This window comes from Oncorhynchus nerka, linkage group LG10, assembly GCF_034236695.1.
Source record: "Oncorhynchus nerka isolate Pitt River linkage group LG10, Oner_Uvic_2.0, whole genome shotgun sequence".
In the NCBI taxonomy this organism is placed as follows: Eukaryota; Metazoa; Chordata; class Actinopteri; order Salmoniformes; family Salmonidae; genus Oncorhynchus; species Oncorhynchus nerka.
The window spans coordinates 19789375-19804408 of NC_088405.1; the positions used below are offsets into that span (position 1 = coordinate 19789375).

At 41.9% G+C, this 15034-nt stretch overlaps 1 protein-coding gene across 4 annotated transcripts in view; it reads left to right on the plus strand.

The window, feature by feature from the left end:
• LOC115134985 (zinc finger MIZ domain-containing protein 1-like) overlaps nucleotides 1–15034 on the plus strand; it is a 288705-nt gene that overhangs the window by 76005 nt on the left and 197666 nt on the right. For all 4 annotated transcript variants that reach the window (XM_065023103.1, XM_065023106.1, XM_065023104.1 and 1 more), the window contains exon 3: nucleotides 8208–8281. The gene's annotated coding sequence lies outside the window, so the exon portion shown is untranslated. The remainder of the gene's footprint in view (nucleotides 1–8207; nucleotides 8282–15034) is intronic.

Genomic DNA, 15034 nt, shown 5'->3' on the forward strand with positions numbered 1-15034 from the left:
GGCTTTATAAGTAGGCTGTCCTTGTAAATAAGAATTTGTTCTTTACTGACTTGCCTAGTTAAATAAAGTAAGTAAATAAATACATGTAAATACTCCCTCCCTGTTTCAGTGGTTTTCTTCTGTTTGCTGTCTAATGAACGGAACCAGAAGAGTTAGAACGTTGTCTTCCGGAACCAGAAGAGTTAGAACGTTGTCTTCCGGAACCAGAAGAGTTAGAATGTGGTCTTCCTCTTCCTGTAGGTTGGCAGCCAGGCCTTCTTTCACTATACCAAATGATAGCCTATCCCCTACTCTCTGTTTATTATCTAGTCACTTTAACTCTACCTACATGTACATATTACCTCAATTACCTCGACTAACTGGTGCACCCGCACGTTGACTCTGTACCGGTAACCCCCTGTATATAGTCTCGCTATTGTTATTTTACTGCTGCTCTTTAATTACTTTGTTACTTTTATTTTCAATTTTTTATTTAACACTTTTTCTTATAACTTCTTAAAGCATTGTTGGTTAAGGGCTTGTAAGTAAGCATTTCACAGTAAGGTCTACAAGTAAGGTCTAGTCACGCCATTGTTATGAACATTCTCTTGAAGACTTGTACCTGACCGGAATGTTCTACTCAATGCAGTCTCAATTGGCGCTGATGAAGATTTAGTCAAAAGTGCATTATGGTGGTTTGGAAATACATGTACATACCTAAAGGAGGAAAAACGCAATCGATTCCGCCTGCAGTGATCTGTCTCGTATCTCGCAAAGAGTCATGGGATAGATCAAAATCTGTTCAGCTACAATGTGCTGTCTGTAGTTCCAAAACATTACCTAGGTGGGTCATTCCTACTCTGTGGTGCCATTTCTGTCTCCAGGAAATGTCACTTCTTATTTAGTGTAAAATAGTATAAAATGTGCATTCCAAAATGCTCTAAATATAAGGCCAGGTGTCCTTTACCTTAAAAACACAAATATACGGATCAAGCATTTCGCTACACCCACAATAACATCTGCTAAACACGTGTATGTGACCAATCAAATTTGATTTCGATTTCGAAATTAAATTTTTTGCATTTTCAGCGGATGTTGGCGTTTTTGCCACGTCCCAGGGAGTTGTTCATCAATTTCTAAGGAAAATAAAAGCCATAAAATAATTAAATATTTAAAATCTTCATTTTATAGTAGTTGTTAGTCTCTTTCATCAATGTTTTTTTGTCATGGTTATTGTATTTATTATTGTAGTATTTAACATTTTCTGTGTGTCCCTGATATCACTTTCCACCCTCTTAATTTGTAGTAATTCTTCTTTAAGAAAACTGTCCCTTTCCACAATGACATCACTTTCAGGAAGTATCATCATATTTTTGGGTGGGGAAACAATAGTACAAAGCTAAATAAATATAAACACTCTGTTTTATCTATTTTTCCATGTTTCATGATGCTTGTTTGTTTGTTTCAGTCATACATTTCCACCCTGTTAAGCTAAATTATAGAGAAAATGTATCCAATTTCTAAATGTTAAAATACATTTCATATAGAAGTATAAATGTTCTTTCAGTGTTTACCATTATGCTAGCTTAATCTCAATCACCTATAGAGCTATGGTTCATTTAGGCTGTTAGAAATAAGCAATAACTGTATAGGATTTTGCACCTAACAGGGAACTAAGTAAATGCCTGAGCTTGACCAATATGTTTTTCTGAAAGTCAAACATGTACTTTTTCTGACCAAATACTAAACATGAAAAATATAAATTTTCCCCAAAGGTTATGAGGTCCAAAAGGCACTGGATTGTAGGAAAGACCCAGATGACATGGCCTAATGAAACCCTGTTCATCCTTAAAGCAAGCTGAATTCAAAATATCTGTTAATAATGTTAACGCTTTTTGTGAAGAATTCTGAGTTGCACCATTTCACATCTAGCTAAGAGGTTGTGTGCTTCAATGAGCAGTATTTCTGAAGATTGACAATTACATTTTTTTATATATTTTTTTAATTGAACCTTTATTTAACTAGGCAAGTCAGTTAAGAACAAATTCTTATTTACAATGACGGCCTACACCAGCCAAACCTGGACGGCGCTGGGTCAATTGTGCGCCGCCCAATGAGACTCCCAATCACGGCCGGATATGAGGCAGCCTGGATTCGAACCAGGGACTGCAGTGACTGCACTGAGATGCAATGCCTTAGACTGCTGCGCCACTCGGGAGCCGAAATGTGCATGAAATCTAGCTTAAATTTGTCCAACATTAGCTACCTGAGCCAGTCACATTTCATAAGAAATGAAGCTGCCAACCAACCAGCAACTTACATTACCTAGTGCTGCACACGCAATGGTGAATCAAATTCTCTTAGTCTGAATGCTTCAAACAAAAGCTAGTTAGCTACTGTAGTAGCTAACATTATAATGAGTTTTCATGAAGCTACTGATCTGTCGCGATCCCCGTCCCGAGTCAGTTGCAGTGCTCAGTTGACCCAACGTTACTGATGTGCTTGCACATTATTTTCGCAGGAGGTAGCCACCGTTTTGTTTTTATTTTCTCACAATTGCTCTCTCTCTGACACACACACACACACACACACACACACACACACACACACACACACTGTATACACTAGGCTTACATCCTGCTGACAAATAACAAGCAGATTTTGTACTGCCCTGTTGACATAAAACAAAGCAGGTTAAGTGATGTATACTGAACAAAAATATAAACGATTTTCCTGAGTTACAGTTCATATAATGAAATCAGTCAATTTAAATAAATAAATTAGGCCCTGGGCAACGGGGCCTGGGAGGGTATAGGCCCACACACTGGGGAGCCAGGCCCAGCCAATCAGAATTCGTTTTTCCCCACAAAAGGGATTTATTACAGACATAATTACTCCTCAGTTTCATCAACTGTCCGGGTGGCTGGTCTCAGATGTGGGCTGGCAAGGTTACACATGGTCTGCGGTTTTGAGGCCGGTTGGACGTACTGCCAAAATTCTCTAAAACAATGTTGGAGGTGGCTTATGGTAGAGAGTTGAACATTCAATTCTCTGGCAGCAGCTCTGGTGGACATTCCTGCAGTCAGCATGCCAATTGCACGTTCCCTCAACTTTAGACATCTGTGGCATTGTGTTGTGTGACAACACTGCACATTTTAGAGTGGCCTTTTGCTGTCCCAGGCACAAGGTGCACATGTGTAATGATCAAACTGTTTAATCAGCTTCTTGATATGCCACGCCCGTCAGGTGGATGGATTATCTTGGCATAGGAGAAATGCTCACTAACAGGAATGTAAACAAATTATGCACAACATTTGAGAGAAATAACCTTTTTGTGCTTATGGAAAATGTATTGGATCTTTTATTTCAGGGCATGAAACATGGGACCAACATTTTACATGTTGCGTTTATATTTTTGTTCAGTATAAATCATTGCAATAATAAGTTGGCCAGCTTTTCTGTCTATTTCATAGAGATTTCATGAGAGCGCAGTGATATTGTAAATAAGAAACAGATGCTCTGGAATATTCCAATTTGAATATGAGTTCCACGTCCTACAAGGCAAATTGGTTCAGGGACAAGCGTCGCGTAGGAGTGACGCAATCTGACGTAAAACAATGGAGAGCACCAGATTTTAGCGAGCTAACACTAGCAGGTATTTTGACTACCAGATATTAGCGAGCTAACACTAGCAGGTATTTTGACTACCAGATTTTAGCGAGCTAACACTAGCAGGTATTTTGACTACCAGATTTTAGCGAGCTAACACTAGCAGGTATTTTGACTACCAGATTTTAGCGAGCTAACACTAGCAGGTATTTTGACTTTCCTAGCAATGTTTCCTTTAGCTATCTGTCTAAAGTACATTTGAATGATGACAGTTGTTTCTTGCTAATTATTTGCATACTTTAGCAATGTCGTCATATTTCAAAGCAACTGCAGTGTAATTCAGACGAAATAATCATTAACCCCCATTAAGAAACACTTGACTTTCAAGAGCCGCTATGGCTGAGACGTCTTTAAATAGTTCATAACAATTGCGTGACGTGACCGAGTGATGGAGGTGTGCCGTGCAACTATAAATATATTGCTCTACTTTTGACCGGAGCGCTTTGGGCCCTGGTTAAACGTAGTGCACTATGTAGGGAATAGGGTGTCATTTTGGCACTCCTATCACACATGCTCAGACCCATAAACAGAGATCTGGCCCGAGTGAGTGAGTGAACACCACACTACATCTGCCTGTGCATTGCTCCATGTTGTGTCATTCTGCTGCCTTGTTTCCCTTCTAACACTTATACTGTGGTTTTGTTTCTGCAGAAGGGCCCAGGGCATCATGGCTACTGATACAACATCATCTAGGGCCTGCAGACACCTAGCCTGGTTAAACAAGACTGAACGCTGCACAGCTCACTATTGTTTCACGTCGGCCTCCTGAGTGACGCAGTGGTCTAAGGCACTGCATCACAGTGCCAGCTGTGCCACTAGAGATTCTGGGTTCGGGTCCAGGCTCTGTCGCAGCCGGCTGTGACCTGGAGACCCTCGGGGCGGTGCGTAATTGGCCCAGCATCGTCTGGGTTAGGGGAGGGTTTGTCCGGCAGGGATGTCCTTGTCTTGACTCCTGTGGTGAGCCGGGCGCAGTGTACTGTCACTGTCACCAGGTCCACGTTGTTTCCTCCAACACAGGGTTAAGGGTTAACCAATTGGATACCACAGAATTGTGGAGAAAAAGGGGTAAAAGTAAAACAATATATATATATTTTCACGTCAGTCTGGTTCAACCAGGATAGCAGACACCAACTATTGAAATCAACAGCTTGCAGTTTGGAGGCAATAGATTTGGCAGCTGAGACACGGAGTTAGTCAGAGTTGGGGAAGGGGGCTGCTTTGTGGTCTTGCTGGCTCACAGACTGACTGGCTAGCATATTGACTAGCTGACTGGCTGACTAGTGCTAGGACACTAGGGGTCTTTTTTTTGAGAGGTCTTGTGAGCCACAGCACTGGGCCAAATGAAGTCATCACTCTTTATATGAATCATCTACCTATATTCTTCAGTTACAGTGAGTGAGTGATTGCATTAGTGAAGTATACATGTATTTGGTGAGGCAGCTATTGTCATCTCGTACATCTGCAAGGCTGGTATTTCAGAAAGATACAAGCCCTCAAAACATAATAGATTGTTTTAAACAAACCAAGGTAAAAGTTGTGATTGAAGCCGATATGGCCTCTCTTTCTATTGTGTCTGGTGCCTCTCCCATTCACTCTACACTGAAACGGAAATAGACTGAGCAGTTCCCAGTGGAGTGCTAAGACAATGACACCATACAGACAGCCCGCTGTGCTGCAGCTGAAAGTACTTGAGATTCACAATGGAAGACTTGCATATACATTTAGCTTTTTTGTGTGTTTTTTTGTTTTGTTTTTACATCTCTCTCTCTCTCCATCCATCTTTCTCACATTCTCATCCTCCCAACATGCCTCCCTCCTCTCTCTTGCCTTCTCATCCTCCCTACATGCCTCCCTCCTTCTCTCTCTCTCTCGCCATCTCTCGCTTCATCTCTCTCGCCATCCATCCATCCCCCTATCTCCCTCCCTCCCTTCCTGACTCCTTCTCTATCTTTGTAGTCTAATGTCTTGGTGCTATGATTACTAAACACACACACAGTCATCTCTATATATTAATCTCTATTTCATCTCTAATTAGAAGCTAGGGGAATTCAAAGGGAGTTGATAATGAAGTTGCTAATGTTTATAAACTCAAACTAAAATGATGAATGTTGAAGAGAAATTGTTCTTCGTCAAAACGTTCAATCATGTTTTTGTCTCATATTTGGTGACTATTAGTCATTTGCTGTCAGGAACTGGACAGTAGTAATGATGGTTTTGGGATGGGAGAGGTTTGAGGCTTCTTTTGTCTAGCCATGTCTCGGGCAGCTGATCCAGTCTGAGATTGGCTGAGAACAAAAACCAGCGGGACTTGGGAACTGGAGGGCCAGAGTTGTGTTTCCCAGCTCTAGCCTTGGGCCAGAAGCCTCTCTGTACTGTAACTACACCCATATCCAGTTTCCAGGAGTCTCTCTCTAAGTTCTGTACTCAAGTCAGCCATCTCGATGAGATCAGATGAGTCTTCTCCAGCGTGTCACATGACAATAAAAATGTTAATTTAACACAGATTTTATATATATAGTTGAAGTCAGAAGTTTACATACACCTTAGTCAAATACATTTAAACACAGTTTTTCACAATTCCTGACATTAAATAATAGAAAAAAAATCATTGTATTAGGTCAGTTAGGATCACCACTTTATTTTAAGAATGTGAAATGTCAGAATAACAGTAGAGAGAATGATTTATTTAAACCTTTATTTATTTCATCATGTTCCCAGTGTGTCAGAAGATCCACTCAATTAGTATTTGGCAGCATTTTCTTTAAATTGTTTAACTTGGGTCAAATGTTTCAGGTAGCCTTCCACAAGCGTCCCACAATAAGTTGGGTGAATTTTGGGCCATTCCTCCTGACAGAGCTGGTGTAACTGAATCAGGTTTGTAGGCCTCCTTGCTCGCACACGCTTTTTAATTTCTTCACACACATTTTCTATAGGATTGAGGTCAGGGCTTTGTGATGGCCACTCCAATACCTTGACTTTGTTGTCCTTAAGCCATTTTCCCACAAATTTGGGAGTATGCTTGAGGTCACTGTTCATTTGGAAGACCCATTTGTGACCAAGCTTTAACTTCCTGACTGATGTCTTGAGATGTTGCTCCAATATATCCACATAATTTTCTCTCATGATGCCATCTATTTTGTGAAGTGCACCAGTCCCTCCTGCAGCAAAGCACCCACACAACATGATTCTGCCACCCCCATGCTTCACATTGGGAGGGTGTTCTTCAGCTTGTAAGCCTCCCCTTTACCCTCCAAACATAACGATGGTCATTATGGCCAAACAGTTCTATTTTTGTTTCATCAGACCAGAGGACATTTCTCCAAAAAGTACGATCTTTGTTCCCATGTGCAGTTGCAAACCGTAGTCTGGCTTTTTTATGGCGGTTTTGGAGCAGTGGCTTCTTCCTTGCTGAGCGGCCTTTCAGGTTATGTGGATATAGATACTTTGGTACATGTTTCCTCCAGCATCTTCACAAGGTTCTTTGCTGTTGTTCTGGGATTGATTTGCACTTTTCACACCAACGTACGTTCATCTCTAGGAGACAGAACGCGTCTCCTTCCTGAGCGGTATGACGGCTGCGTGGTCCCATGGTGTTTATTCTTGCGTACTATTGTTTGTACAGATGAACGTGGTACCTTCAGGCGTTTGGAAATTGCTCCCAAGGATGAACCAGACTTCTGGAGGTCTCCAATTTTCTTTCTGGGGTCTTGGCTGATTTCTTTTGATTTGCCATGATGTCAAGCAAAGAGGCACTGAGTTTGAAGGTAGGCCTTGAAACACATCCACAGTTACACCTCCATCTGAATCAAATGATGTAAATTAGCCTCAGAAGCTCATCAGAAGCTTCTAAAGCCATGACATCATTTTCTGGAATTTTCCAAGCTGTTTAAAGGCACAGTCAACTTAGTGTTTGTAAACTTCTGACCAACTGGAATTGTGATACAGTGAAATAACCTGTAAACAAGTTTTGGAAAAATGACTTGTGTCATACACAAAGTAGATGTCCTAACCAACTTGCCAAAATTATAGTTTTTTTAACAAGAAATTTGGGGAGTGGTTGAAAAACTTCAACTGTACATATTTTTGATTTTTAAAAAAAAGTTATCAATTTGTAGTTGTTCTTGTTCGTCTTTTGGAGGATCAAATGTTACTACTAACCCATACCGGCCATCCACAATGAATGATGGTAAAGAAGCCTATATTTGCCAGTATGTTTCAGCTCTCTCAGCAAATCCCATTGAATTGTCATGCCAAACATGTTTGCAGGAGAGCAGTAGCAGACCCAGACTGTCACCCAGGCTTTGTTGCTCATGTGTAGTGTAGCACATTTCTGGTAACTTCCTCCAAATTCCCCAGTTTTCCAGAAATCCTGGTTGGAGGATTATGGGGTTCCTGCTTATAACCCCCTGATTCTGGGAATTTTCCAACTCGGGATTTCTGGAATTTTGGGAAGGTTACTGGATTTTTTTTTACCCTTCTCATGGACAAAACATAATATTTTCTAGATGTTTTGTACTGAGTGGTCCTAATATGTTTTGCATTTCTGTTCTTCATTCCAGGCATGTTCTATGATTGATGAGGAAGTAGCGAAGGCTTTGGTTAATAGGAAACACAAGAACCTCCCTCTCCGCTGGTAAGACATGGTGATTTACGAGCCCTCTATCCTCATCATGCACAACATCTGCTCTCATAGACAGACACACTCTGGCTGCATCCCAAATGGCACTCTATTCCCTATTTATTGCACTTCCTTTGCCCAGGGCCCAGGTAGACTCGTGCCATTTGGGACGCTGACCCCTTTCTTTGCATGTTTTATAGACAAGAGGTCTCTACAATGACATTGATCTGGTTGTGATCTAGATGGATGGATATGCAGGCAGTACTGTTGTTTATATATTTGTCACAGACCTTGCAGATTGGGTTTGAGGAACAAGAGAGAAAAGGCAGACCGGTTTTGTTCTAGACCAGGGTTTCCAATACTGGGTCCTAGGGCCCACCCTGGGTGCACATTTCGTTTTTTACCCTAGCACTACACAGCTGATTCAAGTAACCAACTCATCATTAAGCTTTGATTATTTGAATCAGTTGTGTTGTGCTAGGACACTAGGGGAACCCTGTTTTAGAGAAAAATCATTGACATGTTTCATGAACTGAAATAAAAGATCCCAGAAATGTTCCATATGCACAAAAAGCTTGTAGTGAGCATTTCTTTTTTGCCAAGATAATCCATCCACCTGACAGGCGTGGCATATCAAGAAGTTGATTAAACAGCATGATCGTTACACATGTGCACCTCGTGCCTGGGACAATAAAAGACCACTCTAAAATGTGCAGTTTTGTCTCACAACACAATGCTACAGAAGGGAGTTTGCAAGTGGCATGCTGACTGCAGGAATGTGCACCAGAGCTGTTGCCAGGGAATTTAATGTTCATTTCTCTACCAAAAGCCACCTCCAACATCGTTTTAAAGAATTTGGCAGTACATCCAACCGTCCTCGCAACCGCAGACCCATGTGTATGGCGTTAGGGTGAGTGAGTGGGTGAGCGGTTTGCTGATGTCAACATTGTGAAAAGTGTCCCATGGTGGCAGTGGGGTTATGGTATGGACAGGCATAAGCTACGGACAACAAACACAATTGCATTTTATCAATGGCAATTTGAATGCACAGAGATACCGTGACGAGATCCTGAGGACCATTGTCGTTCCATTCATCTGCCTCCATCACCTCATGTTTCAGCATGATAATGCACGGCCCCATGTCGCAAGGATCTGTACACAATTCCCGAAAGCTGGAAGTGTCCCAGGTTCTTCCATTGTCTGCGTACTCACCAGACATGTCACCCATTGAGCATGTTTGGGATGCTCTGGATCGACGTGTACAACAGTGTGTTCCAGTTTCCGTAAATATCCAGCAACTTCGCACAGCCATTGAAGAAGAGCCTGACAGCATTCCACAGGCCACAGTCAACAGCCTGATCAACTCTTATTTATTTAACCTTTATTTAACCAGGAAGGGCTCATTGAGATTAAAATCTCTTTTTCAAGAGCGCCCTGGCCAAGATAGGCAGCAACCAAGTCATTACAAAAGAATTAGACAGACAACATGAAAAACTACAAGTACTACATAGAAGTACTCCTTCTATGTGAAGGAGATGTGTCACGCTGCATGAGGCAAATGGTGGTCACACCAGGCACTGGTTTTCTGGTCCACGCCCCTATCTTTTTTTTAAGGTATCTGTTACCAACAGATGCACATCTGTATTCCTAGTCATTTGAAACCCATAGATTAGGGCCTAAGGAATTTATTTAAATTGACTGATTTCCTTATATGAATTGGAACTTGGTAAAATCTTTGAAATTGTTGCATGTTGCGTTTATATTTTTGTTCAGTATAGAATCTAGAGCAATGAGACCTGTCATAGAACATACAGGCTGGTTTTTACTGTTGTAGACCTGTCATAGAACATACAGGCTGGTTTTTACTGTTGTAGACCTGTCATAGAACATACAGGCTGGTTTTTACTGTTGTAGACCTGTCATAGAACATACAGGCTGGTTTTTACTGTTGTAGACCTGTCATAGAACATACAGGCTGGTTTTTACTGTTGTAGACCTGTCATAGAACATACAGGCTGGTTTTTACTGTTGTAGACCTGTCATAGAACATACAGGCTGGTTTTTACTGTTGTAGACCTGTCATAGAACATACAGGCTGGTTTTTACTGTTGTAGACCTGTCATAGAACATACAGGCTGGTTTTTACTGTTGTAGACCTGTCAGAGAACATGCAGATTGGTTTTTAGTGTTGTAGACCTGTCAGAAGATATGCAGACTGGTTTTTACTGTTGTAGACCTGTCATAGAACATACAGGCTGGTTTTTACTGTTGTAGACCTGTCAGAGAACATACAGCCTGGTTTTTAGTGTTGAAGACCTGTCAGAGAACATACAGCCTGGTTTTTAGTGTTGTAGACCTGTCAGAACATGCAGACTGGTTTTTAGTGTTGTAGACCTGTCAGAGAACATACAGCCTGGTTTTTAGTGTTGTAGACCTGTCAGAGAACATACAGCCTGGTTTTTAGTGTTGAAGATATACAGCCTGGTTTTTAGTGTTGTAGACCTGTCAGAGAACATACAGCCTGGTTTTTAGTGTTGAAGATATACAGCCTGGTTTTTAGTGTTGTACACCTGTCCGAACATATAGCCTGTTTTTTAGTGTTGTAGACCTGTCAGAGAACATACAGCCTGGTTTTTAGTGTTGTAGACCTGTCAGAGAACATACAGCCTGGTTTTTAGTGTTGAAGATATACAGCCTGGTTTTTAGTGTTGTACACCTGTCCGAACATATAGCCTGTTTTTTAGTGTTGTAGACCTGTCAGAAGATATGCAGACTGGTTTTTAGTGTTGTAGACCTGTCAGAAGATATGCAGACTGGTTTTTAGTGTTGTAGACCTGTCAGAAGACATGCAGAGTGGTTTTGGTGCTCTAGAGCAGTCAGAACATGCAGACTGGTTTTTAGTGCTGTAGACCTATCAGAAGATATGCAGACTGGTTTTTAGTGTTGTAGACCTGTCAGAGAACATGCAGACTGGTTTTTAGTGCTGTAGACCTATCAGAAGATATGCAGACTGGTTTTTAGTGTTGTAGACCTGTCAGAGAACATGCAGACTGGTTTTTAGTGTTGTAGAACTGTCAGAGAACATGCAGACTGGTTTTTAGTGTTGTAGAACTGTCAGAAGACATGCAGAGTGGTTTTGGTGCTCTAGAGCAGTCAGAGAACATGCAGACTGGTTTTTAGTGTTGTAGACCTGTCAGAGAACATGCAGACTGGTTTTTAGTGTTGTAGAACTGTCAGAAGACATGCAGAGTGGTTTTGGTGCTCTAGAGCAGTCAGAGAACATGCAGACTGGTTTTTAGTGTTGTAGACCTGTCAGAGAACATGCAGACTGGTTTTTAGTGTTGTAGAACTGTCAGAAGACATGCAGACTGGTTTTGGTGCTCTAGAGCAGTCAGAGAACATGCAGACTGGTTTTGGTGCTCTAGAGCAGTCAGAGAACATGCAGACTGGTTTTTAGTGTTGTAGAACTGTCAGAAGACATGCAGACTGGTTTTGGTGCTCTAGAGCAGTCAGAAGACATGCAGACTGGTTTTTAGTGTTGTAGACCTGTCAGAGAACATGCAGACTGGTTTTTAGTGTTGTAGAACTGTCAGAAGACATGCAGAGTGGTTTTGGTGCTCTAGAGCAGTCAGAGAACATGCAGACTGGTTTTTAGTGTTGTAGACCTGTCAGAGAACATGCAGACTGGTTTTTAGTGTTGTAGACCTGTCAGAGAACATGCAGACTGGTTTTTAGTGTTGTAGAACTGTCAGAAGACATGCAGACTGGTTTTGGTGCTCTAGAGCAGTCAGAAGACATGCAGACTGGTTTTGGTGCTCTAGAGCAGTCAGAAGATATGCAGACTGGTTTTGGTGCTCTAGAGCAGTCAGAGAACATGCAGACTGGTTTTTAGTGCTGTAGACCTGTCAGAGAACATGCAGACTGGTTTTTAGTGTTGTAGAACTGTCAGAAGACATGCAGACTGGTTTTGGTGCTCTAGAGCAGTCAGAGAACATGCAGACTGGTTTTTAGTGTTGTAGACCTGTCAGAGAACATGCAGACTGGTTTTTAGTGTTGTAGAACTGTCAGAAGACATGCAGAGTGGTTTTGGTGCTCTAGAGCAGTCAGAGAACATGCAGACTGGTTTTTAGTGTTGTAGACCTGTCAGAGAACATGCAGACTGGTTTTTAGTGTTGTAGACCTGTCAGAGAACATGCAGACTGGTTTTTAGTGTTGTAGAACTGTCAGAAGACATGCAGACTGTTTTTGGTGCTCTAGAGCAGTCAGAAGACATGCAGACTGGTTTTGGTGCTCTAGAGCAGTCAGAAGATATGCAGACTGGTTTTGGTGCTCTAAAGCAGTCAGAAGACATGCAGACTGGTTTTGGTGCTCTAGAGCAGTCAGAAGACATGCAGACTGGTTTTTAGTGTTGTAGACCTGTCAGAGAACATGCAGACTGGTTTTTAGTGTTGTAGACCTGTCAGAGAACATACAGCCTGGTTTTTAGTGTTGTAGACCTGTCAGAGAACATACAGCCTGGTTTTTAGTGTTGTAGACCTGTCAGAAGATATGCAGACTGGTTTTTAGTGTTGTAGACCTGTCAGAGAACATGCAGACTGGTTTTTAGTGTTGTAGAACTGTCAGAAGACATGCAGACTGTTTTTGGTGCTCTAGACCTGTCAGAGAGACATGCAGACTGGTTTTGGTGCTCTAGAGCAGTCAGAAGATATGCAGACTGGTTTTGGTGCTCTAAAGCAGTCAGAAGACATGCAGACTGGTTTTGGTGCTCTAGAGCAGTCAGAAACATGCAGACTGGTTTTTAGTGTTGTAGACCTGTCAGAGAACATGCAGACTGGTTTTTAGTGTTGTAGACCTGTCAGAGAACATACAGCCTGGTTTTTAGTGTTGTAGACCTGTCAGAGAACATACAGCCTGGTTTTTAGTGTTGTAGACCTGTCAGAGAACATACAGCCTGTTTTTAGTGTTGTAGACCTGTCAGAGAACATACAGCCTGGTTTTTAGTGTTGAAGATATACAGCCTGGTTTTTAGTGTTGTACACCTGTCCGAACATATAGCCTGTTTTTTAGTGTTGTAGACCTGTCAGAGAACATACAGCCTGGTTTTTAGTGTTGTAGACCTGTCAGAGAACATACAGCCTGGTTTTTAGTGTTGTAGACCTGTCAGAGAACATACAGCCTGGTTTTTAGTGTTGTACACCTGTCCGAACATATAGCCTGTTTTTAGTGTTGTAGAACTGTCAGAAGACATGCAGACTGGTTTTTGGTGCTCTAGAGCAGTCAGAGAACACGCAGACTGGTTTTTAGTGTTGTAGACCTGTCAGAGAACATGCAGACTGGTTTTTAGTGTTGTAGAACTGTCAGAAGACATGCAGACTGGTTTTGGTGCTCTAGAGCAGTCAGAGAACATGCAGACTGGTTTTTAGTGTTGTAGACCTATCAGAAGATATGCAGACTGGTTTTTAGTGTTGTAGACCTGTCAGAAAACATGCAGACTGGTTTTTAGTGTTGTAGAACTGTCAGAAGACATGCAGACTGGTTTTGGTGCTCTAGAGCAGTCAGAGAACATGCAGACTGGTTTTGGTGCTCTAGAGCAGTCAGAGAACATGCAGACTGGTTTTTAGTGTTGTAGACCTGTCAGAGAACATGCAGACTGGTTTTTAGTGTTGTAGAACTGTCAGAAGACATGCAGACTGGTTTTGGTGCTCTAGAGCAGTCAGAGAACATGCAGACTGGTTTTGGTGCTCTAGAGCAGTCAGAGAACATGCAGACTGGTTTTTAGTGTTGTAGAACTGTCAGAAGACATGCAGACTGGTTTTGGTGCTCTAGAGCAGTCAGAAGACATGCAGACTGGTTTTTAGTGTTGTAGACCTGTCAGAGAACATGCAGACTGGTTTTTAGTGTTGTAGAACTGTCAGAAGACATGCAGAGTGGTTTTGGTGCTCTAGAGCAGTCAGAGAACATGCAGACTGGTTTTTAGTGTTGTAGACCTGTCAGAGAACATGCAGACTGGCTTTTAGTGTTGTAGACCTGTCAGAGAACATGCAGACTGGTTTTAGTGTTGTAGAACTGTCAGAAGACATGCAGACTGGTTTTGGTGCTCTAGAGCAGTCAGAAGACATGCAGACTGGTTTTGGTGCTCTAGAGCAGTCAGAAGATATGCAGACTGGTTTTGGTGCTCTAGAGCAGTCAGAGAACATGCAGACTGGTTTTTAGTGCTGTAGACCTGTCAGAGAACATGCAGACTGGTTTTTAGTGTTGTAGAACTGTCAGAAGACATGCAGACTGGTTTTGGTGCTCTAGAGCAGTCAGAGAACATGCAGACTGGTTTTTAGTGTTGTAGACCTGTCAGAGAACATGCAGACTGGTTTTTAGTGTTGTAGAACTGTCAGAAGACATGCAGAGTGGTTTTGGTGCTCTAGAGCAGTCAGAGAACATGCAGACTGGTTTTTAGTGTTGTAGACCTGTCAGAGAACATGCAGACTGGTTTTTAGTGTTGTAGAACTGTCAGAAGACATGCAGACTGTTTTTGGTGCTCTAGAGCAGTCAGAAGACATGCAGACTGGTTTTGGTGCTCTAGAGCAGTCAGAAGATATGCAGACTGGTTTTGGTGCTCTAAAGCAGTCAGAAGACATGCAGACTGGTTTTGGTGCTCTAGAGCAGTCAGAAGACATGCAGACTGGTTTTTAGTGTTGTAGACCTGTCAGAGAACATGCAGACTGGTTTTTAGTGTTGTAGACCTGTCAGAGAACATACAGCCTGGTTTTTAGT